Genomic DNA, 26,543 nt, shown 5'->3' with positions numbered 1-26,543 from the left:
CAGTTCTGTAGGGCAGAAGTCTGAAATCAAGGTGTTGGTAGGGCTATGCTCCCCTCCAGAGGCTCTAGAGAAGAACCCTTCCTTGCATCTCCTAACTTCCAGTGGTGCCAGGTATCCCTTGGCTTGTGTTGCCTAACTCTGTATTCCCACAGACTTCTCTTCTCCATCCACCTCTCCTCTGAGTGTCTCTTAGAAGGATACTTCTCTACTGAATTTGGGGCCCACGTGGTTAATTGAGGATCATCTCATTTTCAGATCCTTACTTGTTTCTACAAAGACCCTTTTTAAAATTAAGTTCACATTCATAGCTTCCGTGGGTCAGCCTCTTTTGGGGGAGGGGACCTACCATTCAACCCACTACAGCTGGGTTTGTACCTCCAGCCTATCTTACTTATAGCTCATTTTCTCACCACACTGTAAAGTTATTCCCTCTCTTTTTCTCTTTATGTTTGCTCAAGGATGGCTTTGGCCAAGATAAAGATCTCAAGGTAGCCACAGACATAGTACAGAGAGAACACAGCCCTTTGATGGCCCGGAGTTATCCAGAACGTTAGTGACAATGCTGAAACTAAAGACCTTCTCAATCCTGCTATTGTTCTGAGAACCAAGAGGGAGAACTGACTTCTGAGAGATACCTTGCCATTGCCTCTGAACATCAAAACAGTTGACTCCTTCCAGAAGTTCAGCCCTCCTTTTGCAGGAGTAGAAGAGCTATCAGGTGTCAATTTAACCTATAGCCACCTCCTAATAAGTTTAAGACAAAAGGCCAATACTTTCAAATAAGATTCAGACATAATGTAATAGCATTTGTTACCAAGCCCCATCTAATTATATCAGTCAATCTTTTATTACCAGACCCACAAGTGCAAAGAACTCTATTATAATCTCTCTTTATAACGATCTCCTCACTATCTGACTCCTCCGACTCTGCAATAAATTAATCATCTGCTTGCAATCATGAGTAAACATCAACTCAATTAAGAATTGATAAATAAACAGCTACTCTAAGGCTTGTTTTGATATGGCAGAGTATCACTGGGCACCTACCAGGCCAAAGCTTGCCTGGAGTTTTGAAACATAGATGGCTTTCTAAGACTGTATTTCTTCTGCTGCTGTTTACAGAACGTGCTCTGGCGGTTGTCTTCTGCTCACCTGTGTATACAGGTGGAGAACTATTCCTTTGTCCTCTCTGGATCTAAATGTGGAAGAATTGTTCATTTATCCTTACTCTGCATTACACAGTATCACATATCTGAAAGAAAACCAGTAGGAAGGCGGTAAAATGCAAGAAGCGTGAACACTGCCATATCCAATAGTGAAGCAGAAGGAACCCTTTCATATGTAAAGAGGCAGAACTTCATACTGAGTAGTTACATAACTGTTAGGAGTTAAATTTTGTCCCTCCAAAAAGATATATTGAAGTCCTAAACTCCAGTACCTCAGATTGTGAATTCATTTAGAAAGAGGTTCATTGTAGATATAATTAATTTAGATGAGGTTATGGTGGAGTCAGGTGAGCCCTTAATCCAGTAAGACTGGTGTCTCTCTATAAGATGATGTGAAACCACAGAGGGAATACAATGTGGAGAGACACACAGGGAGAAGACAATCATGTAGTGACAGAAGCAGAGATTGTAAGATGCATCTACAGGGAAGTAAAACCAAGAATTTCTAGCCATCCCCCAAAGTCAAGAAGAGGAAAAGAAGGATTCTACGCAGAGTCACAGAGGAAATGTGGCCTTACTGACACTGAATTCACACTTCTGGCCTCTAGAAGTGTAAGAGAGCAAATTCCTATTGTTTTAAGCCAGGCACTTTGTGGCTTGCTACATAGGAAGCCAATACAGTGGTTGATTACAATAGGAATAACCAAGCTACCATTTTTGAGCATTGTTATACAGCAGGCAATGTATCGAGCATTTCAAAAGCATTAAGCACATGGAATTACCACAATCATCTTATGAAGTTGTAACTGAGCCCACATTCATTCAGTTTCCAAGTTAGAACTCCTATTCTCACTTTACAAATGAGGAAACAAGGTGCAGGCTATCAGCCCCAAAGTCACAGTGCAGATGAGTGGCAAGCCTCTTCAAGTACTGGGGGTACTCACTTTGTTTCCCAAAACAACACACTGTAATATAAGCCTGATGAGGACAGGGTCATGGAAGTGTTTTCACCAGCTCACCCTCACCCACAGCTGTGCTGCCTGCAGCCCAAGGGCTCCTCCACCACATCCATCCTATAGAGGATGAAGGAAAGCCAGGGACCACAGGACTCACCCAGCATTCCAATTCCACTTCCACTGACACCCTCCACATTTATGTTTCTTAGTTTCAGCTCTCACATGAGATATATTTAAACCAACTTTCTGCTGCTAGAAGAAAAGTTTTAATATCATTGCTATACAGAGGAGTTCTTCTCACAAAAGAATTCCAGGTAGTATCTGCAAAAGAGATGACAGAATTAGTAAACTACCATTTTGGAACCAGCAATGAAATAAGGGACTGAGGTCACCATCACAAACATACTCTATCACTAGATGACAGGTTGGTTGGGAACTTTATAAAAAAATCACCATCTGAATCTACTAATTAGATATTAATTATGTGTCTGCTGAACATGATGTAATGGGAAGCATGCAGCACCACATTCAAAAAAATGAACTTGGATCTAAGCACACTCCTGACTTACACCAGATTAAAGGAAGTATACTGGATAGAAGAACAGGGTAATTGACACGACAAGGAAGCAACTAGCCAAAATCAGAAAGTGGCTCTTTCCCAAGGACAAATGACCATATTCCTCCAAAAGATTCAATGTGTAATGACAGAGAGAGAGAGAGAGGACGGAAAAGAAGAGAAAAGGAACTATGACAGAATAAAAGAGGTGAAAGATATAGCAACCAAATGAAATGTATGGACCTTGTTTGGATCCTGATTCAAACAAAATCAATGCAAAAGGATGCTTCTGGGTATTAGAAAATGCTATGGAATTACTAATTTTTTTCTTTTTCTATTTTATTTTTTTCAGTGTTCCACCCAACGTGAGTCTTGAACTCACAACCCTGAGATCAAGAGTTGCATGCTCTACTGACTAAGCCAGCCAGCTGCACCATTAATTTTTTTTTATTTTATTTGTTTTTTCTTTAGCTGAGATAATGGCATGGTGAAAATCTGTTACAGAAGCTTAGTGAAGTGTGTAGAACACTATGACTTGTGATCTGTGCTAAAATTAGGAGGAGGGAGAAAAAATCGTGACTTCTCCCCTGAAACTCAAGTAAAATGTTGAAATGTTGAAAGCTGGGTGCTCCAAATAATACAAGGTGACTGTCTAGGGAGCAAACCACATGACCTTTCCTCAGAATACAGAGTTTTAGGAACCGTTTAGAGTCGCCTAAAAATTCTGTGTCAGCAAAATAAGGTGTGCTGGAGGAAAACTTGTCTCTGGAGGCCCATGAAGAATTAGCTTATTTAGGGGATCTTACCCTTCCTCTGCCATAATACCTGTGTGCTCAATTCATGACCAAGGCTACCACAAATGTTATTACCAAATCAATAAAGAAAACATCTATCCCCACGTTTCTGTGTTTCTGATATGTGGGGCCCTTTGGCAGTCTCCTTCCTGCCGACTACAAGAGTGGTGTTGCCACCATACATACTTCTTACTGGAATGTGTGATCAAATGAAATAACTTCTGGAAAATGCTTAGAATATCATGCCTTCAATAAATGTTAGCCATGATCGTCTTCATCATAATTACTATTATTACACTGTTGGTATTGTATATTCTTGCCATTGAACATTTTCAATGTGTTCCTTTTGTGCTAGCTGTATTTGTCCAGTTAGGAGAGTTAAAACAGTAAGCCCAAGGGTAAGGATATCCTTACATATTTCTCTCTACCCTCCACTCTTCCCTCCTCCATGTCTACTTGGGAGGGGCAGTGTTATGTACCTAACAGTTTTGCAATAAACAGCTGTTTAGAAGCATCTGGGTAAGGAAGACTGGTGGTGATTATCCCTTCAATATAAGGGTTATGGGATCTGGGAACAAAAATTGGCAGTAGAAGGAACAGAACTGAGTGAAATTTCTGGCTCTGTTGCTTAGTGAGTGGACAGGTTGGTGCTTACTAAATATTTTTGAGCTTCAGTTTCCTAATAGGTAAGTGGGGACCCAAGGTACCTGCCTCAAAAGGCTGAGAGTACACAGATGGGATTCTACCTTGGCTGCTGGCTCACCATGAGCACCTCTCTTCCTCTCCAAAATGAGGAGACCCTCATCTAGACCTCTCTGACTATTAACTGTAAGAGGATATACAAAGTTCGTGCATAGGAAAGATTTTGCTATGAACTGAATGTGTGTATCCCCTCCCCCAAGTGTCAAAGTCTGAACCCCAGTGTGATGGTATTTGGAGGAGGGCACTTGGGAGGGGATTAGGTCATGAAGGTGAAGCCCTCACGCATGGGATTCACGTTCTTGTAAGAGAAGACTAGAGAGCTTGCTTCTCTCTCTGTTGTGTGAGGAAACCAGGAAAGAGGTCTTCATGCTGGCACCTTGATCTTGGCCTGTCAGCCTCCAGAGCTGTGAGAAAGTAATCTGTCATTCAAGCCACTCAGTCTAAGGTATCTTGTTAAAGCCTGAACTAACAAAAACATATGCATAATAAAAATTTATTTTTATGATTATTATTATTTATTTTTTTAAGATTTTGAGAGAGAGAGACAGAAATAGTGAGCAGGGAGGAGAGGGAGAAGCAAGCTCCCGTGAGCAGAGACCGGGATGCAGGGAAATAATGCCAGGACCCTGGGATCATGACCTGAGCTGAAGGTAGACACTTAACTGACAGAGCCATCCAGGTGCCCAATATATGTGCATTCTCGTTCCCCTAACTAACAAGTTCTCAAATTTTAGTTGGCATCACAGAGCATCTCCCTGGGTCCCCAGTGACTGCAGTCCCCCAAGGCCTGCACTCTCTCGTCTCTACCCAGCACTGCCTACTGGCACCAGTCATTCATCAAGGCCCAAGAAGAAGGCAGAAATTGCCAACAGATGACTGAAGGGTTAAGGCAATTGTCTGGTGCTCCCACTTTGAAATCCACAATTTTGCAAAGACAAAAAGAAGGGTCTAGGGCTCTAAGAGAATATCAGCAAAAGCTACCAAAAGTCCTAGGAGAAAGGGGGGGATCAACAAAACACAATTTTAAGTTTCCTTAAATTCCCTAAGTGTAATCTACAAACTGTGATCTACATCTTATCACTAACTACTGATAATCTTGGGTGATTCATCCTGTTCTCTGGACCTCTGTTTCCTCGCGTGTAAAATCAAAAGTGTTCTTAAACATGAGCCTTGCACACCTCTAGAACTCAAGCGTCTGAGAACTTTGATGAGAAAGAAATAAAATTGTTATATATAAAAATGTGTACTTATATATGTATTTCTATAATACATAACCTATATAAAAATATAAAGAGATATTTTTATTTTCCCTAACTTCTAAGGGCCATTTAATATTTTCTTTGATTATAAATGTAGACAACAAAATCTCATCAATAAAAATTAGATATATTCAAGTCACATGATTGCAGAAATCTGAAATACTGTTTACATTCACCACTACTTTATAATTACGGTGGATGTTAGACCTACTTTTAGAGCTCTGTAATTTGTGTTAAGAAGCACATGAAGTACAAGTCATGAACTTGATTTTTCAATTTTTTGGCAATAGTATTTCAATATACTTAATTTGCCTTTTAATCATATATTTGGTTTAGCGCATTTGAAAATCATTAGCCTGAGAAGGGGTCCATGGGTTTGACCAAACTCTCAGAGGTGTCCAGGCACCAAAAAAGTTAAGGAACCTGGGGGATTCCAAGGGTCCTTCTAACTAGGACTTCACAGCTGGTTATTCACAATCCACACTGCTGGAATCTGTTCTGTTCTCTGGCTTCAACCCAGTTCATCTGCTGGGTAAGCCTGCAGTCTCTGGAACCTGCTTCCTAGGTTCCAACCAGCATAACCAGTGTCTTTTTTTTATCTTTAGCTGAAAATGGTATTTAAGGTGGAGTTAGTCTTCCCAAGTATCTTTCCCGGTATCATGTGTTCAGGAGGTATACATGTTACTAAACTTTTGTCTTTCGCCTCTTAATCTGTTTTATTTTTGTTCTTTTTTTTTTGCTTTGTTTGTTTGTTTGTTTGTTTGATTCTTCTCTTACTATGAAGGTGTCTCAACCAAAATCTAGAAGGGGAACTTAGAGGAAAAATTATTTTTCCTCCCCCACAATACCTTCGTGTGTGGTTATTATAAACCACATTGCTTAAAGGGGCAAATGTCCCCCAAACCTAATCTACTATTACTCAGACCTGTTGAAAAATGCATTCAATATTTCAAAGCACAAAGAAGAGATACAGCAACAGAATAATGGAAATAATTAGAAATCACTGGGTTTCACCTCACTTCACTCTGAACTGTTATGGAGGAAATCGCCAAGAATGCTAGACTTGAAAGAAGGCCACACTGAGTTCATTTTTCTAGAATTCTTTTTAGAATCCTCTTTGCTCTGGGATCCTATATGCTTTCTCCTCACTTAATTTCCCCCCTGCAGTTTGTATATAAAAACTGATAAGTCCTAACCTCAATTTAACAGTGTGTGAGATTTTGTGGATATGCCCTTAATGTAAATAATCTAATCTCTCCCAACAAACTGTTTCTGTCATAAGGCTATTTGTGATAACTACAGCGACCACTTAGAGACTTTTGTTCTCCATTAGAGGGATGATATCTCGGCCAGCAAGGATGGTTTTATTACTTTGCATAAACTTCTGTAGCTTAAAAGGAGCAATAGTAAAGTTAGTTCAAGGCCCTTTATGACTTCTTTTGTTCTGCGAAGTTGGGGAGGAAAAACATCAGCGAAGTATGAAAAGGCTGTTTGTTTACAATCAGTACGCAGATCCTCGCCTTTTTCAAAAAAGGAAAGGAAACCAGCGGGAGAATTACAATACCCAGCACCTCCCTGGGTCTCTCTGTATTCTCCACACTTGTGTATTAAGCAGCTAGGCAGCTGTTGAACAAGTACTATCAACAAAGCAATCTTCTAGCCCTTTGATTCAGGCTATTCATATCTTCTGCCCTGAAATAAAATGACTTTCACAATTAAAACACCGAAATCAATGCAGTATCTATTGTCATGTCTGCAGGAGAAAAGCTTTAATTACAGCCATAGTTAGATAACACAATCATTACACCTCCTTAATCTCAAATATAAAACCAGCACCCTCTGAGTACTTTGCCACCCTTTCTTTGATTTTTTTTCCTTTTCTTTTTTTTTTTTTTCTTTCTTTTTTTTCCCCCCAACGTGAATGGCTTTTTATCTAAGCACTTCAATTTGCATGCCTTTGCTCGGAGGCAGCTCCCCATGATATGTTAATTGCAGATTGCTTTAAGTACTAAAAGATTAACATAAAACCCTTTGCAAACAAGCTAATAGTTTATGATAATTTTTGCATGGCCTTTGTCTGTCTATCACTGGATTGCCTCTAGCTGTAATTTTATAAAGAAGCTGTAAAATATCATTTAAACAAGTTCATTTACACATAATTATTACCAGAATCACATTATTCAATTTAGATACTCCAGCCTATTAACAATCCATGAACTAAAATGTAATTAAACTATTTTCCTTTTATGAACCTATTCATTACAATGTGTGGGAGATGGATCTCTCAGTTTCACTGCAAATTTCAGCACTTTGTTGTTGAAATTGACAAGTCTGGCACTCATTATGTGCTTTTAATTATATTAAAAGTATTGCAAGACAGCTTAGATAAAGAATATATTTAGAAAAGAATGCCTGGAAATGCCAAGATGGTGTCATCCCCAAATATATATTTATTTTATTCATGCATTTTTTTCTGCCCTCTTAACAGTGAAAAATAAAATCACGCTAGTTGTTTTAATTGAGATTTTCATAGCTTCTCTTAGTAATTTTTCTAATTTAAACCAAGGATAAATATCTCATCTAATTAATTGTGTTTACTCATTTTTCCAGATTTCTATCTACTTTTTTTTTTTTAACTGTAGCTGGATTTATAACCAAATAAATATAGTCTCCCAGAATTTACATACAGACACACAATTACCTCACATATGAAGGATGCCATATTTAGGACTTGATTAAAAAACTGTTGAACAGCTTAATTTCTGATACAAGCTTTAATCTGTGTGGGAGCAACAGCATTAATGGGAAACACTTCATCTGTTTTGAAAGGGGTAAGTAAGTTCCCTGCTTCTGCTCAGTGTCGCTTGACTTCTGAGGTGACTCAAACTCTTTCAGTTAGTGCAGACTCAGAACAAGCTTGAAACTGGGAGTTGTAAGACTGGCCACTGATGGACATCTAAGTCTATATTGATGACACAGGGCATCCCAGTTTGGTTACTACTAGAGCAGCTATAAAAGGAGTCCTGTCTGAACACCCCACCTCCACCCTAATGACATACTTAGTATGTAACTGTCCAAAGCTTTCTTTTCCATTGCCCCATCTCCATCCTCCTTAGAATGTTCAACACCTCCCTCCAGATAAAATCTGGATTGTATTTACCTTCATGTATTAAATCATGACCAGCATTTTCCATAAAGAACCTTTTGTCCTCAGTGACTAAACTGGAGTACTGGTAGCCTGCATCAATCACTTGGTATCACTGCATATTCTTATGCAGGTAACTATGAGCTTTGTGGTTGATTATCTCTCGTCCTCTCAACTACTTGGTGACTTTCTCTTTTTATGCCTCTACATTCCTCTTATGGCCTGATGGTATCTTATACGTGGCCAATATTTAACCGAAATACTATAAATGTTGATTAGATATTAAAGTCGACCACTTTCTCTATTAGCCATTATTGGCTCATACTATGGAAGACTGGAAGATGTACCCAGTAATTCCTTGCCCAGCATTCTACTTTAGCCACTCCTCCTCAGGGATCTCAAAGAAGAAATTCAGATGATTATAAGGATAGTTTATAAGTTGGCCAGGAACTTCTTGAGAAACAAAATCACCCTAAGACTTTCTGGGCCTTCAGCAATTCACTAATGCCCACTCTGCCTTTCAGAGACTGAAGATCTAGAATGGAAGTAATATCCCTACCTTTTTTTTTTTTTTTTTTTGAGATTTTGTTTATTTATTTAAAAGAGAGAGAGAGAGTATGGGAGTTGGGAGCAGAGGGAGAAGCAGACTCCACTGAGCAGGGCTTGATTCTAGGACCCCTGAATCATGACCGGAGCTGAAGATAGATGCTTAACCAACTGAGCCACCCCGGCATCCAGTGATACTCCTAATTAAGGAAGAATAACCATTGGTACAATACGCCCTTGGTTGGGTGGCCACTTGTCAGTCACTCTGGAGAAATAGGGGGAGGGGAAGAAAACCCAGAAATAACGTACTTCACTCGAAGACTCTTGCATAAGAATAGATTTAGAGTGATTATTAAAATCATTAAATAGATAAATAAAGAAATCAAAAAGTTCCATGGTCAAAGGGGTTCTGTATATATATTATTTATTTATTTATTTGAGAGAGTGAGCACACCAGCAAAGGCAAAAGGAAGAGGGAGAGGTAGAAGCAGTCTCCCCACTGAGCAGGGAGCCCAATGAGGAGATTGATCTCAGGACCCTGGGATCATGACCTGAGCCAAAAACAGTGGCTTAACTAACTGAGCCAACCAGGTGCCCCGAGTGGCTTCTATTGAACTCCTCTATGGAAGAGCTGGCTGTTAAAAACAAGACAATAGGATTCAAATGGAGTCACTTATGCTAAGCCCCATGTCACAAATGAACCTTAATTTATAATTTTGGCTCTCCCAAAAATGGATTCTTACACTAGCAATCAGGAATCATCTTATCAATATTAGTTAGGTAGTCTTCCTGACAGACCCTTGCCATCCCCTAAAGGAAAATATCCTTGCCATATTAAACCCCTTGTTTGGCTTAGTATTACTGCCTTGTTTCTGCTCCCTTCTGACTGCAAAGTTTTCCATTTTGTACAGGTCCTCAGAGCTTCTTTCTATCTGCTAGATTGAATGCTGAGTAATTCATGAATTCATGAATTTAATGAAGCCAATAAGATCTTTAAAATTTATTCAGTTAAATTTCATTTTTTTAATATCACTGATATATATTTACTGAGCACTCATTGCATAACTGAGTCCAAGGGGAATGCAGTAAACAAGGTCACGTAACCCACAAACAGCTACCCTAAATTCCTTTTTGCCATTCACCTCTTACCAAGTTTGATGGAACATAAACAGTTTCCGCCTACCTAAATGAATCCAGGCAGAGACCTGGGGGAACCACACCACCCCATGACTTAGACATCAGGCAGAGGCAATGTGACAGGTTTCCTATAGTTTTTTTCCCCATCTGTGTATGTATTTCTCTTATCTTGAACCTCACAACCTTGTTTGTTTTACTGTACATTAATGTTTGGCACAGTGCCTAGCACATAGAGACAACACAATAAATGTGTTAAAAGTTAAATTAATTGGTAGATACCTAATGAATGAGCTGGGACTTTATACCATGGTAGAGTCTTCGAAACTAGGTATTTCAAATGCTGGTGCATTTTAAAGAAATAGAGATTTAAGTTCAAGGATTAAGTTAAAAAGTACCCAAAACTGGGGCACCTGGGTGGCTCAGTGGATTAAAGTCTCTGCCTTCGGCTCAGATCATGATCTCCCTCTCTCTCTGTCTGCCTCTCTGACTACTTGTGATCTGTCTCTCTGTCAAATAAATAAAATCTTAAAAAAAAAAAAAGTACCCAAAACTTGGAAATAAAAGAATTGGGGTGGGGGTATCTAAGAAGGGCACAATCACAATACCCTTTCAATGGCAAAATGTTGGTGTAGTAGGACAGGTCCTCACAAGAATTATTTAATTCTTAAAGAGATCATTTAATTCTTAAGGAGTTTATACTTTGACTTCATTCCTCACTGCTTGATTACAGCCCAGAAACAGTGAAGTCACATGTTAAACTGTCGGTTTGGGTCCAGTAAAAAAGAAGAAGAAAAAGGAGAAGCAGCAGCAGCAGCTAAAGAAGAAGGAGAAGAAGGAGAAGAAGAAAAAGAAGAAGAAGAAAAACAAAAGAAAAGTTCCCCAGATTTTATGATTTAGTTGCTCTAAAAGATATTGGTAGAGAGAGTCAATGATCATATGGTTTCACTTATTTGTGGAGCATAACAAATAACATGGAGGACATGGGGAGATGGAGAGGAGAAGGGAGTTGAGGGAAATTGGAAGGGGAGGTGAATCATGAGAGACTATGGACTCTGAAAACCAATCTGAGGGTTCTGAAGGGGCGGGGGGTGGGAGGTTGGGGGAACCAGGTGGTGGGTATTTTGGAAGGCATGGATTGCATGGAGCACTGGGTGTGGTGCAAAAACAATGAATACTGTTATGCTGAAAAGAAATAAAAAATTTTTAAAAATGGGCTAGACCATAACATTCTAAAAATTTAGAGATTTTCCAAAGTCACATTCCTTATTATGTCCAATAAAATGATAAACCAAAAGTACGATTACTAGAAAATCTTAGGATTTAAAAATACAAACCCTGAATTAAAGAAAAAATATAAAATATCACAAATTATCTAGATAAACAAACAACAGAAGATTGGCTTGCATTATGGCTTATGTGACATTAGCCATTACTTTATTTGGAGAAAATTATTATTATTATTATTATTAAGAAAATCTCATAATAAATATACACTTTTTAGTTTGAGAAAGTAGAAAACACATGGTAACCACATACTACAAGAATGAAGCTACTGACATTTAATGTTATAAAAGATAAAATTAAAGAAATAGAAAAGTATATTGTCAAAAAATATACCTCAAAATATGGGCCTTTAGAAAAGGCAAATGGAAAATATGAAAATATAAATACATATAGGAATTAGAAAAGTACACTTGACAGTACCATAGACACTGAAAAAATAAGCAATTTATAAGAGAACATTACTTGTATTTTTTCTGAGAACCATATTTTACTGATAACTATTTTTTTGCTTGTGTTAATAATCTGGGCATATTTGTTTCAGCACTGTTCAGTAAACCCTCGACCCCCATCTTGGTTGGTACTTCATTTAGTTCTGACACCTTTCTTCAGAATACTTAGGTACTCTCATTGTGTTACACTACTTTCATCTTTCAAATAGTACTGCTTTTTATTTATTTATTTTTTTTTAAAAGATTTTACTTATTTATTTGGCAGAGAGAGAGAAATCACAATTAGGCAGAAAGGCAGGCAGAGAGAGAGATGGGGGGAAGGCAGGCTCCCTGCTGAGCAGAGAGCTCAATTCAGGACTTGATCCCAGGACCCTGAGATTATGACCTGAGCCAAAAGCAGGGGCTTAACCCACTGAGCCACCCAAGCACCCTAAAAGACTGTTATAATTCATTGTTTCTGATATTCAAGGTAAACCCCACATTTTCTTTAAAACAGAGAAATACAATCATGAATTTTAATAAATTTAATACTCTGTTTTGCAAGACACATGACAAAAAAAAAATAAATAAAAGACATTGGTTAGTTTTGTATCTAATTGTAGCAATCTTGGCCTTACGTCCTTTTTTTTTTTTAAGTGCCTATAAATACCCAGTCCCTCAAAGGGACCCAGTTTATAATATTACTAGTACCCTCATTAGTGACTTAAGTATATTTATAATATAAAATAATGATATGCATTAACATAGCATTTGTGTGAGCCAGATTTTTTAATATTTTGAAAATTATACTTGATGATATCATAGGACAGACCTCAGCTGTGCCAAGGGGTGCGCTACTACTGTACAGGCCACATCTTCTAAACTCTGACTTACAAACACATAAGGGATCCTAGGGGACAGACACATAAAAGAACAGAATAGTTGGCAGGTAGCTGATCTCCCTTACCATTACCACCGAATCTTCAAGGTCTGGCAGGCAGAAGTATGACCCTAAGGTCAAAAAATGGATCAAGAAGAAAGAAAATTCTGTTGTGGGGGAGCTAGAGTAGAGAGTGGACCCATGAACACAGGAAAGGCTGAAGGGACGTATACAGTAGATGGTGGTGGAAGGGGCCTCAGGGGACACTGACCTGATATTTATGCTTCGAGAGAAAGAAATTCCTCAACCTTATAAGAAATGATTAGACTAAATAATTCTGAAGGTCTAGGATTATCAAATATCCTCATGGTAACATGATTTCCATTTTTCTCAGAAGACTCAACTTCTTTCCCTGTGCCCTTGGATCCTTAACAAAGGGCTTTCTCACCTGGTTCCTCCCAACATTGCTGGTATGAACCACTTTGAATCTGGTTTTCACCTGTTCCCAGGAGCTGCACAGTTTCTATTGTCTCTTTGGCCAGGACTGACTGCCCTGGGACACACTGTGCCTCCCCCACCATCACACTGGCAGCTCCTATGGGCCTATGTCTCACACCAACTCTCAAAGAAACTCTCTTGTTACCAGTGCCAGAAACAATACTTCTACAACAGCTAGTGGATTTCCCTGCTGCTTCGTTTTTGTTTTGTTTTTGTTTTGTTTTGTTTTGCACTATGTCCCATAGTTCTCCTCACCTATAATTCTCAGACCCCAGGGCAGGCCATCTGAGCGCCCTCACACTCCCTGTAGGGCTGGAACCCACTCAGATGATCAAAGAAGGGACCTCGATTGTACATTTCACTTCTAAAATTTTTGGCATACTTGCCTGGCTCAGAAACGTACTGCCTTTTGGATATCTGTAAGTTGTAGGCAGCTAACTACATTCCCCTCCGTGCCTGGGGGAGAGTTTCAACCTCAAACAACTTTATTTAAACAATTTCTTACTTAACATGTTTTTCTCAGTGCTTCAAATCCAATCACTCCCTGCATTGCAGGGAAGAACTGCTACAGGACAAAAAGAACAACACAACCTGTTTTTATTTTAATATCTTCCGGGTCTCTCGGCACTGCCATCATTTGGGCTGTCAGCCCTTCACTGCCCGAGGTGGCTTCCCGCTCTCTGCAGACAGTCTGCCTCCCCACTAATGGCACTGTTTGAGCGAGGGGGAAATGCAATTTTCCACTCCATTACAAGCACTGTGTAAAAGGACCTCTTTTTCTCACTGCACACAGATAAGGACCTAATGAAATTCCATTCACTAAGTATTACAATAGCCAACTCCACTCCAAATACAGGCGTTCTGAGTGCCTGCCAGGCCCCCCACTCCAGAAGCGATTGCCACTGAATGTCCCTGGATTGGATCCCGTCAGGATGAAAAAATACGGGATAAGCAGGGAGAGACCCTGGAGGAAGGGAAGGTAACAAAGATGGCAGGACATCCATGTCTTTTGCTCTTCCTTCTAATCATTAGGCCTGGAGAGTTTCTTAAGGACTCTGGTAGAAATTCTTGTGTCTGGAAATAGCAATCTTGGGAGAATCCAAGTACCCCCTAAAAGGTCTGGACATCACATATTCTACAGACATGGGTAACAAAAGTGAGAGAAGAGGGGCCATGCCCTGTCTGCATTCTAAAATAGAAATTAAGAACATATCTCATTCCTAATGATCACGTGAATCTCATGAAAGCCTGTTGAAAAGGTAAAACTGCTTCTTCATATTTTTCCATCTTTCTCTCCTCATCCCTTGTCTAGCCAAATCTCCTTTCCAGTCTATGTGCCCTTGATCCATGGTGAAGCAATACAAAAAGTTAACAGAAAATAAAGTATCCTTCTTCCTTCCCCATTCAGAGTATCAATGTCCTAGTGGTTCTCTAGGGTTCTCTAGGGTGGGGATTGGGGGAGCATGGCCTCCATGTCACCAGTGTTCTCCCTCTACATGATCTCTGGTTTGGCCTCAGATCAAAACTCATCACTCTCATACCCATGCCATCCAGGTTTGATTCTGTCACCAAATAATCCATGCTGCCAGAGAGAACCTGATGAAGTTCTAGTTTGATAGCAAATCGACAGGCTACTCCTGGCAACACAATGCATTAGCTTCAAGGATTAAGTGTGAACGCTGAATTTAAAGATATAGTTTCTATGTATATGGGATGCAATTTTGGGCCTTGCAGACTTTTTGTGAAATCTCTTCAATCATATTACCAAAGTATTCCTATATCTCAACTGAGACACAATTAAACTCAGAGGAAGACAGAAGAACAGTCTTATAATATATATATATATATATATATATATATGGTACATACCCTATCTATTAAGATGCTATATATTAAATATTTACATATAAAAATAAATATATATTTAAAAAGTTCCTTCTATCCTCATTTCCCATTCTTATTTCCTCCCTCAAAGGCAGTGATTCTAATTCACTGAGTCTTTTTATCGTATGAATTCTTGAAAAAAGTATTTTTTTACCTTATACCATATTGCAAGATACACCCATGTTATTATGTGTCACTGCATTTGTTTTGGCAGCTATATAATATTCCACTAAAAGAATACATATGATGATTTCAGATATTTGCTCTTAAAAATAGTAACACCAAGGACTTTCTTTACATGTCTCCTATTGTACATGTATCCCAATGGAATTGCCGGGACATGGGGTCATTAACATACAAATTTAGATCACTAATTTTCCAAAATATACGATCCATTGGTACTCCTGTCAGCAATGTATAAGAAAACAACATTTTCCAGTCACGTATGTGAAAGAAAATTTTACTATGTTTTCCTTGTAATTCCCTAATCATTAATAATGTTGACCATATTTCTTCCCATGTTACTTGGCTATGAATATTTCCTCCTCCGCAAAGTATCTCTATCTTCTGTCCAATTTTCCAAGGCATTGTTTGTAGTTTTCTTAATTGGCTGATAGGAGTTCTTTATAGACTTTCCATACTGATCCATTATCATCTCTGTATGTTGAGAGTATCTTTTCCTAGTTCATGATTTGTCTTTTCCTCTTTATCAAGTGTTGTTTGATCAACAAGTGTCTCCATTTTTATAGACCAACATTCAAGTCTTTTCTTCCATATGTTTTTAAAGAAATCTTACTGCTGTTTTGTGCTCAAGTATTTTTAATTTATGTGAGCTATATTGTTATATGTGCCATCTTTCTTTTTTCCCCACTCAAGTTGTATACTTTTAAGATTCATTGTGTCATGATACGTACATCTACTCTGCTGCTACTTCTGTGGATATTCCAGGATATACCTGCCCCACATTTTACCAAATACTTTCATGTGGGCCCATTTATACATCAGGCAATTTACAATGTGATCAATTCACAAAACTTTCCTTCCAATTTCCCTTTCTCAAGCATATACTAGTTAAGTAGAATCGGGATGTGGCTAACTTCTGAGGCAGAAGAAAAATGACTACTGTGTATTTTATAAAGTCCTTTCGTGCACTTTAAAAAGGCTGTGAGTTACCCAAAAATGTGACAGATGTACCATTTTTTAAAGAATCTACTACTTCGCCCACTTCTTGACAAACAGATTTCATCTCCTGTGCCAACACGTATCATTTGATAATGGCCATCGAGAGAGTGCTGCTCAAAGGATGCTGAAGCTGTTTGAGTTCAGTTAAGAGAGTCATGATCAATTAACAATTGCTGCTGGGGATTTGGGAATGGCAGCATGCATGCCTTGCATTTGCCATCTCAGGTAGTAGAAATCACACTCTCTCACATCCCTCAAGACAAACCTTGCTACCTCCTAGGGGCACAAGAAGAGCCAAAACCTCACAAGCTCAGCCTACTGTTGAAAACAAAATCATTTGCTCCTGTGCACTGTAGCCTATGCTCAACTGCATAAATTAGCAGACAGAAGAGAAGAGCTCAAGCCCATGTCTTTGAGTCCTGGCTGATGTCCCCACCCTGCGCCCTGCTCATCACCTTGTGCACACTATTCTCACCCAAGTGCTTCCAATTTACTATTTTAATTGGCGGTGAGATGATATTTTATTTTATTTTATTTTTTTAATTTTTTATTTTTTATAAACATATATTTTTATCCCCAGGGGTACAGGTCTGTGAATCACCAGGTTTACACACTTCACAGCACTCACCAAATCACATACCCTCCCCAATGTCCATAATCCCACCCCCTTCTCCCAAACCCCCTCCCCCCGGCAACCCTCAGTTTGTTTTGTGAGATTAAGAGTCACTTATGGTTTGTCTCCCTCCCAATCCCATCTTGTTTCATTTATTCTTCTTCTACCCACTTAAGCCTCCATGTTGCATCACCACTTCCTCATATCAGGGAGATCATATGATAGTTGTCTTTCTCTGTTTGACTTATTTCGCTAAGCATGATACGCTCTAGTTCCATCCATGTTGTCGCAAATGGCAAGATTTCATTTCTTTTGATGGCTGCATAGTATTCCATTGTGTATATATACCACATCTTCTTGATCCATTCATCTGTTGATGGACATCTAGGTTCTTTCCATAGTTTGGCTATTGTGGACATTGCTGCTATAAACATTCGGGTGCATGTGCCCCTTTGGATCACTACATTTGTATCTTTAGGGTAAATACCCAATAGTGCAATTGCTGGGTCATAGGGCAGTTCTATTTTCAACATTTTGAGGAACCTCCATGCTGTTTTCCAGAGTGGCTGCACCAGCTTGCATTCCCACCAACAGTGTAGGAGGGTTCCCCTTTCTCCGCATCCTCGCCAGCATCTGTCATTTCCTGACTTGTTGATTTTAGCCATTCTGACTGGTGTGAGGTGATATCTCATTGTGGTTTTGATTTGTATTTCCCTGATGCCGAGTGATATGGAGCACTTTTTCATGTGTCTGTTCGCCATCTGGATGTCTTCTTTGCAGAAATGTCTGTTCATGTCCTCTGCCCATTTCTTGATTGGATTATTTGTTCGTTGGGTGTTGAGTTTGCTAAGTTCTTTATAGATTCTGGACACTAGTCCTTTATCTGATATGTCGTTTGCAAATATCTTCTTCCATTCTGTCAGTTGTCTTTTGATTTTGTTAACTGTTTCCTTTGCTGTGCAAAAGCTTTTGATCTTGATGAAATCCCAATAGTTCATTTTTTCCCTTGCTTCCCTTGCCTTTTGCGTTGTTCCTAGGAAGATGTTGCTGCGGCAGAGGTCGAAGAGGTTGCTGCCTGTGTTCTCTCAAGGATTTTGATGGATTCCTTTCGTACATTGAGGTCCTTCATCCATTTTGAGTCTATTTTTGTGTGTGATGTAAGGAAATGGTCCAATTTCATTTTTCTGCATGTGGCTGTCCAATTTTCCCAGCACCATTTATTGAAGAGGCTGTCTTTTTTCCATTGGACATTCTTTCCTGCTTTGTCGAAGATGAGTTGACCATAGATTTGAGGGTCTATTTCTGGGCTCTCTATTCTGTTCCATTGATCTATGTGTCTGTTTTTGTGCCAGTACCATGCTGTCTTGATGATGACAGCTTTGTAATAGAGCTTGAAGTCCGGAATTGTGATGCCACCAACGTTGGCTTTCTTTTTCAATATCCCTTTGGCTATTCGAGGTCTTTTCTGGTTACATATATGATATTTTAGAATTAGATTTCTGAAGAAGAGAAACAGGCAGGTTCTAAGAACAGCTGCAAAGAAAATGATTTTCTTTTTAAGCTCTGGCCCCATTTGTTATGCAGCAGGTGGTTCTGTTTAATCCAGGCAGCATTTACTGAGAACTCTGGTGTTCTCAGGGCTGCACTTGAATCTAATAGCAGAAAATCAAAGCTACAAAATCACCCACTACAGCTCCTGGCACATTGTGAGTGCCCAAGCCAGTGTTAGTTTCCTTTGCCTTCTAGTTTTTTTGCTTTACTCAAAAAGATTTCAGTCCAAATGGGCAAATGAAACTTTTTCCATGCCACAATGACCCCAATCGATACTACTTTGGAAATTTAGGTATTAATACCACTTGAAACAAAAACTGAAAAAAAATGATATTCCAAGGAGACAGCAATGATATTTGGTTGGTAGAAGTCATATGGAGTTAAGGTTTACATAAAACATATACTTCATAACTATTTGGTACAAGGGATACCTTACAGCAAAACCACAAAATGTTAAGGTTAGAAGAGATAAGGGAGATTATTTAAACCAAACCCTTCACTATACAGATGAGGACTTTTTTTTTTCTTTTTCTTCATGTTATGTGATATCTGGGACTGGAACTCTGTTTTCCCAACCACCACTGTAGTAGCCTTTGTGCTATGTTATACGGTATTTCATGAACAAGCTGAAAGTCTCAAGAGAATTATGCCTGGAAACATTTAGGTGAAATCCAACCAGGGACATACCTGTCCTCCTCACCTCCACAGGGCCATGATGTAACATGTAACCCAGACAGCTGGAATCAAGGCCATGATCCAGGCAAGCGTGTAGTGCACCTCACTTTGAATGACCTCCAAAACAATCCCCCTAGCTATGGTTTTAATTTTTAAAAATTGCTCCGCTTAGAGTATCTCTAAATTTTAAAAGCATTGCCATTAACAGGTTACTTCAAATTGTCCCTGTCAGCTGGAGCTGGGGGAAGCTCCAATGATGTTCCCCCAGTGAATAATAATTTGTTTCAAATTTTAAAGGACAAAACTTATTCTTGGCAACCTCCTGTAGGGAGAAGAACTATTTCCAATGCTCTTTAATACATCTTGAAATAATTTATGAAACTTTACGAATATATTATTTCAGGAATGTGCATTTGCAGTCAAACAAAGAATAATTATTCACTGCTAGAGGAGCCCTTTGAAGGGACATTATCTTTCCTTTCATAGGTGATGGCTGAAAGAAACAATGTTTCAAAGCCACTTGCAGGTTAAAAACCTCTACTTAGGAAATGAAAGCTAATTTGATTAGAAAAGATGTTTAATTAACCACCAAGTCTATAACTTTGCCATTGAGGAGAAATCCTGATGTCATATGTTTGAATTTGATGAGATAACAACTAACAGAGATAATTACTCATCCTTTTCAAATGAAACATGGTTTAATTTTATTAAGAAGATACAACCAATGCCTTGGGTAAAATCACAAACTCAGTATCTTCCACTCACAGCTCAGTGTGGTCAAGATACACTCCAAGACCCCACTACAGTATGGATAACCCGCCAAGGCAAAATAGGTCGTCAAATTACTAACGACATTCTCAAAATCACCTCCCCCCACCCCTTAAAGCCATTGCTGTAACTAGAGACATTAACGGGATGGAAGCTTCTTGAATAGTGCTGGAGATCACATCTGCTAAGATTAGAGCACATTTTTGGAGTGAGATACCAAACAATACAACTCAGAAAATAATGGTTCACCTTGGTCCATTCATGCAGGTCAGTATGAGCTCACAACATTAGGAAGAAAAGGAAGTCAGATGGTTGGCCCTAGAACAGTTCAGCAATGGTGCACAGAAGAGACTGAATTTATGGACATTGCTGTCCCCATCCCTGACCCAAAGCTAGACAAAGTCCTAGTTATTGCAAGTCCTATGTCACTTTCCTTTACATTGATCTTGATCTTCTACCATATTAACTTCCACCATGCTTATGAGCATACTCCTTGGTGTGGGATCCCCAATGTGGATTGTGGATCCCCAAAATTTAGTAAAGAGGTTTTCTCAAAGCTGATCCTAGTCTCTAAAGATGTCCATCCATTCATACATTCACTTATAATGAGATACAAAGGCTAATGAAACCATGAAGCTTCTTTGCTTTATGGCTGGAATTATCATTAGTTCAGTGGGGACCTTCTGGTTATCTCTCTCCTGTTTGCTGGAAGGGCTAATTAACGGAAGTATTCATATTTTTAGTGGGGTGTGAACAAATTTTTGATTAGTCAATGTTCTTTGGAAGGCACTTAATCCCCAAATCGTGGAGGCCCATGAGTGCATGCTATAATAAAAAGAATCTCTGTGAAAAAACTGGACCCAACAGCTTCAGCCTTTCTCATCTTCCTTCCTTAATTCTTCTAGTACTTGGGAACCATAGTTAGCACTTGGTCATTTTATATATTATTCTACAGTTTTTGTGTTCATAATTCTGTGCCATATTAAAAGAAAAGTCTGTAGGTCAGAAACTGTGTCATATGTTACTTCGGTATTCTCCACTCTAACAAACACAAAGTTGACTTGAAATGACGAGTCTGTATTTGTCGATTAATGGACTTGGGCCATGTTTCCTTTTGATAATCCATGAGGTCATATGACACTAAGAAACTTCTTTTGCTGCTTTTGGACCAAGACACTAGTAATATGTTATTGCCATTGTTGTTTTTAACATTAACTTGACATGAATGACCTATGTGATTCACAATTAAGAAGTGATAAGAAAGCAACTGGGGTTGGCTATCAAGACCTCCATGGAGAGGCCCAGTGCCAATTCTGTGCTCTGGGAAGAAGTATAGTGGCAATCATTACAGAATATGAGAATAACAGGTGTGGTTCTGAAGATACTTAGCTTAGGCCACCGGGGAAAGAGGACTGGTCACAGAGCAGTTCTCATCAAGAACAAAACTAAAGAATTGCTCTCTGAAATAAATACCATGTTTCTATTTCAGATTTACCAATCTCCAAGGTTGTCTCTAGTGAGGTTAAAATGATACCCCAAACAACTGATGATTCTGTACATGTCAGCCTCCCAAAGCCCAAATACTTATCTTGTACAAGTCACTCAGATGACATTTTGTTTCAGCTCAGCAAACTATGAAGACAAAATCCTTGAATACAGTTATCGATTTGTGTAGTGTGGGCAACTGAATTATCTCTAGCTAGAGGATCACTTGATTTTATATGTTTAACCCCTTTCAAATACTTATTAGATGTGTAAGATAAATAAGACTTCTTGAAGAATCATCCATTTGTTCAGTCTAAGGCAAAGTGGAAGGAAACCCACAAAAGAAGATTGAAGGTTTCCTCCTTCAAGAAACTAATAATCTAGTCAGGAAGATAAGACTGACACATATGGGAAAAAAAAAAAAAGTTGGGGAGAAGTGTGGTCAGAGACTGAGAGGTATAGGAATTCAGAAAGAAGAGAAAGCACCAATGACTACTGCAGTCTGGAGAAGCTTCCCAGAGTATGTAACTCTGACCAGTCTTAGTGAACTATGATGCCCGTAAGTTCAGAGATGGAGGAAGAGCATTTTGGACAGGTTGCCTAAGACGAGCAAAGGTGTGGGAAAGGAGATGTAAAAATCACATGGGGACTAGAAATGCAGGTGAGCCAGGAGAATCAACATTCCCAGGATGAAGGGCAAAGTAGGTAGAAGGTTGGATCAATGGTGAAAGATCCCCAACACAGGCAGGGTGTGGGAAGTTGTGAGTGGGTGGGCTGGAGCTGAAAAGGCCATTAAATCTGGAAGTTCTCAAACTACTCTTTGGCAAATTTCATAAAGAAAACCTTAGATATCCAATATATAAAATACAAAAATAAAAGCAGAGTTGTTCCACCCCACCCCCCAACGCACACACACACAGAGTGCAGTCCCTGATATTCCATTGAGGAATCTAAGAGAACAAAGTTGGAAAACCATTAAGGTCCAATCTCCTCCTATCTATTTGTCAGAGGTTGGGGGTGGGTGGGTGGGGAAAGTCCAGAGAACAGAAAGAAGCAATGCTGAACCTCTGTATAAGTGGTCATTTTCTGATTCCATCTCTCTTCCCCCACCTCCATCCTTTCACCATTACTACCATCCCACAAACAACTGACAGCAATAATTTTGGTCACTGTCATCTTAAAACAGATCCCAAGTATTTGCTCACTTCCTTTTACCTCTATTGATACAATTTCACCATCTTTAGTTCCAGATTGATTCATAGATGTTCACTGGGCACTTACTACATACACTGCACTCAGAGAATGAGTCAGACTTGGGTTCTTCCCCCAGGAATACTGCCAGTCATTTTGGAGGAAAGCAGTGTGAACAGGGTGGGTAAACTGCTGAATTATGTATTTGTGATTCTTTGCTACTCTGCATTCCATTCATACTTTTAATTCGAATGCTCTCATTACTTAGCTGTATTGCTCAGAGGACTGCCTCTTCCCCCACCTCCACCCCCTGCTTGTTGTAGTAGCAGGGTTTGAAACCATGGTATAATTAACATAATTAAAGTATTAATAAAGATTGAAGGGGTTGGACACTGTGTGAAATGCTTAATTTTGTGTATCTTTAACTGATTGAATGTTTAGGTTTGCATTTCAGCTGTCACCCAAATTATGTGTAATTAAGCCAAAGCTCGGATCTGCCTGTCTCATACCCGATGCGGATGGCAGACAGATTTGATTCTGGGGAGAAGGTGGTAAATCTGCCCACTCATTTGTAGCTGTGCGCTTTCACACGTTTTATGCATCTCTTGCCTTTTCCCAGCGCATTCATCGATCAAATTATCCCATTAGCATGGAATGAAGAACAGATAGCTACAGTGGAAAAAATCAAATGCTTTCAATATATTCCTTGGCTACTACTCCCCATTTTCAACACTCTGCCAATTCTTCCTGGGTGGTGGCCTCACCCAGAGGGGACATTCTCACTCAGAAGGGACCCAAGGTAATGCTCATAAAGTGTTGCAGATGACATATCAGCCTTGGAAGTAGCTGTGGTACCCAAGGGCTAAGCTTCATGTCAAGCAAGAGGCTTCACCTTGGGAACCCCAACTGGGTTGGGGTTCCCAAGGGAGAGACTCACCTTGGGTACCAAAATGATTTAAAGAAGCCATTTAAAAGACAATTTAAGAAGATATCATTGTCTTAATATTAAAGGAGTTGTCACTCAGAGGCAAAAGCCCCCAAAATTAACTGGTATCTGCAAAAGAGCTCTGTGGGCATTCATATAGAATATGTGCCTCTCTCAGGTAAAATGTAGTTACTCAAAGAAGGCTATGATCATGTAGGATGTGCTCATTCTTGTGCTGGACACAAAGAGGAAACAAAACACATCAGTGTGCATGCACCTGTTCCCTGTGTATTAAAAAGCTTGCCATCAATTGGAGAGAAAAGAACAGAGGGAAGAGCCAGCACTACCAGACAAAACAAAAGCTGATTGGACAACACAGAAAGTGAATCCTCTGAAGGTTGCAGTGGTGACCAAAGGAAATTAAATGACCTGCACTGCTGTCAAGATGGGCCTTGAAAACAAGTCAGACTTAACTCAGGCAGTTGAGAGCCCAAGAACATGATGAGGGCTCCGAAGGTTGGTCTGGAGGTAAGTGTTGAAAATTGGGCAGAGCCAACAACAGTGAAGAGAACCAAAATTGCCCAGTAGAGGAATGTATAATAAAGAAGGTCTTGGAAAAAATGGGCACAGTGTCCTGATACCAATGGCAGTAGAGTTAACGGCTGCTATATGTTCTAGGACAGCTTAGCATTCTAGTACTGCTGTACAGATTCACAATGTACTTAGTGGCTTCAAACAACACAAACCTACTATCTCATAGTTCCTCAGGTCAACAGTTCAGTGGGCTCAGCAGGTTTCTCTACTTCTAGTCTCCCATGGCCAAATTCAAGGTGTTGGCTGGCTTGGATTTTCTTCTGGAGGCTCCGGTGGAGAATATGTTCCCAGGCTCGGTCACATGGTTGGCAGAATCAAGTCCCCCTTGACCCTAAGACTCAAGATCCTGCTTTCCTGTCAGCAGTCTTCTGATGAAGTCTAACTTCATCTTTTTTGACCCACAATATTTATAGAATGTCGCCCACAATTTCCAGTTTAGGTTTCTTTAAAATGGAATGGAGCTTAAAGACCCATGAAAGGCACACTGAACATTGACAACTTTTAGAATTTTTTAGCTCTCTTGCCCACCCTCAGAGAATTTGCTATTTTTTTTTCATTAAGTAACATTTTCTTTATGAACTCTTTCCCAAGCACTTAAATTGGTGTTCATAAAACAATAGCTCCTTTAATATGATGCCCACAGCTCATGGGTTCATATAATATTTAATAAAATGATATTTACAAAAACTGTATAAGAAAAACTGACAAAAACATGCCTGGAAATAGATACTACTGCATCTTGGTGAGAGCAGAAATATATAGACATACAAAAAGGAAGTGGCCTCCTTACTGGAGTAAGGACATCAGTCAGTGTATCTTACAGAGAAAATGGAGTTTGATGGAGAAGGTGAGAAAGTAAAACAAGTTGGATAGGAGGGAGTAGATCAAGAGAGCTTCTACTAAACACAAAATAACTTTTAAGTCCATGTGAGGGAGTAACACACACTCTTGGCATTGTTTTAAATGATCTCCCCATTGCCCAACCAAAACTAAAAACATAAATCAAGAAGAATGTGGCATAGCTCTCAACGAATAGGACAAAGTTAAAGGCAAAATGGCAGCCCCATCCCCTTCAGGGCTTCAAAGAGCTAGCCCAGTCTGGTGGCAGCAGCCCTTAATCTTAGAAACAAAGTGCCCTAAAGACTTGTCTGAGCCTGAGAAAGTTAAAATCGACCAGATAGAGGAATCTACTGTGGTCACTTGTAATTATTCTCTTCCCTCTGGTAAAGTGTATCTAAAACAGTGCACCATTCAGAGCAAGTGTTTTGATCAATTACATACACTGGTAGGTTAACACCTTCATGGGTTTCTCCAGCTGATTCATTACCCCTGTTGTGGCACAGAGCAGCATTTCAAAGCACCAATTAGTAAGTCAGACAGGCTTGAGTTTGAATCCCTGCTCTGTCTGACACATTACTACGAGCAAGTTATTTAAGCACCATGAGCTATAGTTTCCTCAAAATGAAATAGAAATGATAGAGTCTATGTTGACAGAGTTGTGGTGGAAACTAAATATCCTCACATACTTAGAACATCAAGCACAAGTAAGTCTTTGAGAAATGGTAGCTGAGACTTTAAAGAGATAGGTAGGTACTGATTTGGGAGGAGTAGAAATTGGCAACATGGGATGTTGTCCTAGCCTTATTACAAGGGCTAAATGAGAGTCTGGGGCAATCAGGAGGCATCATAAGGGTGCTGGACATGAGAGGAGAAAGCAGGTGCTGAGAAAACCTAGGACACTTTTGCACCACTTGACAATTTTGCTCAGGGCTGACCTGGTCTAAAACCCAGGAGCCTCAGGGATCCAGACACTTGTTATAAAAGCAACCCAAGTCGCTGCCTGGAAGAATGCAAAATTTCTAGAATACCCTAAGAGGATATTTCCAGCCAGATCACCTATATTTTTAGTTAGCTGAGCAACAAGTATGGATTAAATAACGTTCTGTATCAGGTGCCAAGATAATAAGGAATTCAAGATTCTCAGGAGTTCATGGTCAAGAAGGGGAAACAGACAATTATACTTCCCTATTTCACTGTAATTTAACAGGGGAACAACTACACAAAAAATAAGGTCTCTAATCATACTTGGGAAAAAATGCAGAATGTCCCCCCAAAAGATAACATGTAAACAAGGCCATATAAAATTACGGGAGTTTGTTGATTGAGGAAGGAGGGAAAAAAGCATTCCAGGCAGTGTACAGAGCGCATAAAATGCACAAAGTTGTGAAAGTTTCTAACATGGTCAGGCAACTATAAGAAAATCAGGGTGGCTGGAATGATTGGTTCCTGGGAGATGAGGCTGAAGGGGGTAGGCTGTGGTATCC

The 26,543-nt window shown here is 39.4% G+C and overlaps 1 protein-coding gene across 2 annotated transcripts in view; it reads right to left on the bottom strand.

Annotated features, from left to right (window-relative positions):
* The window catches only part of LRMDA (leucine rich melanocyte differentiation associated), a 1,048,937-nt gene that overhangs the window by 288,140 nt on the left and 734,254 nt on the right, over window positions 1-26,543 (bottom strand). The gene's annotated exons all lie outside the window — the stretch shown is intronic.

Source organism: Mustela putorius, unplaced genomic scaffold (genome assembly GCF_011764305.1).
Source record: "Mustela putorius furo isolate JIRA1106 unplaced genomic scaffold, ASM1176430v1.1 tig00000698_pilon_pilon_pilon, whole genome shotgun sequence".
NCBI lineage: Eukaryota > Metazoa > Chordata > Mammalia > Carnivora > Mustelidae > Mustela > Mustela putorius.
The sequence above is the reverse complement of the archived record's forward strand: the minus strand, read 5'-3'. Positions and strand labels throughout refer to the sequence as shown.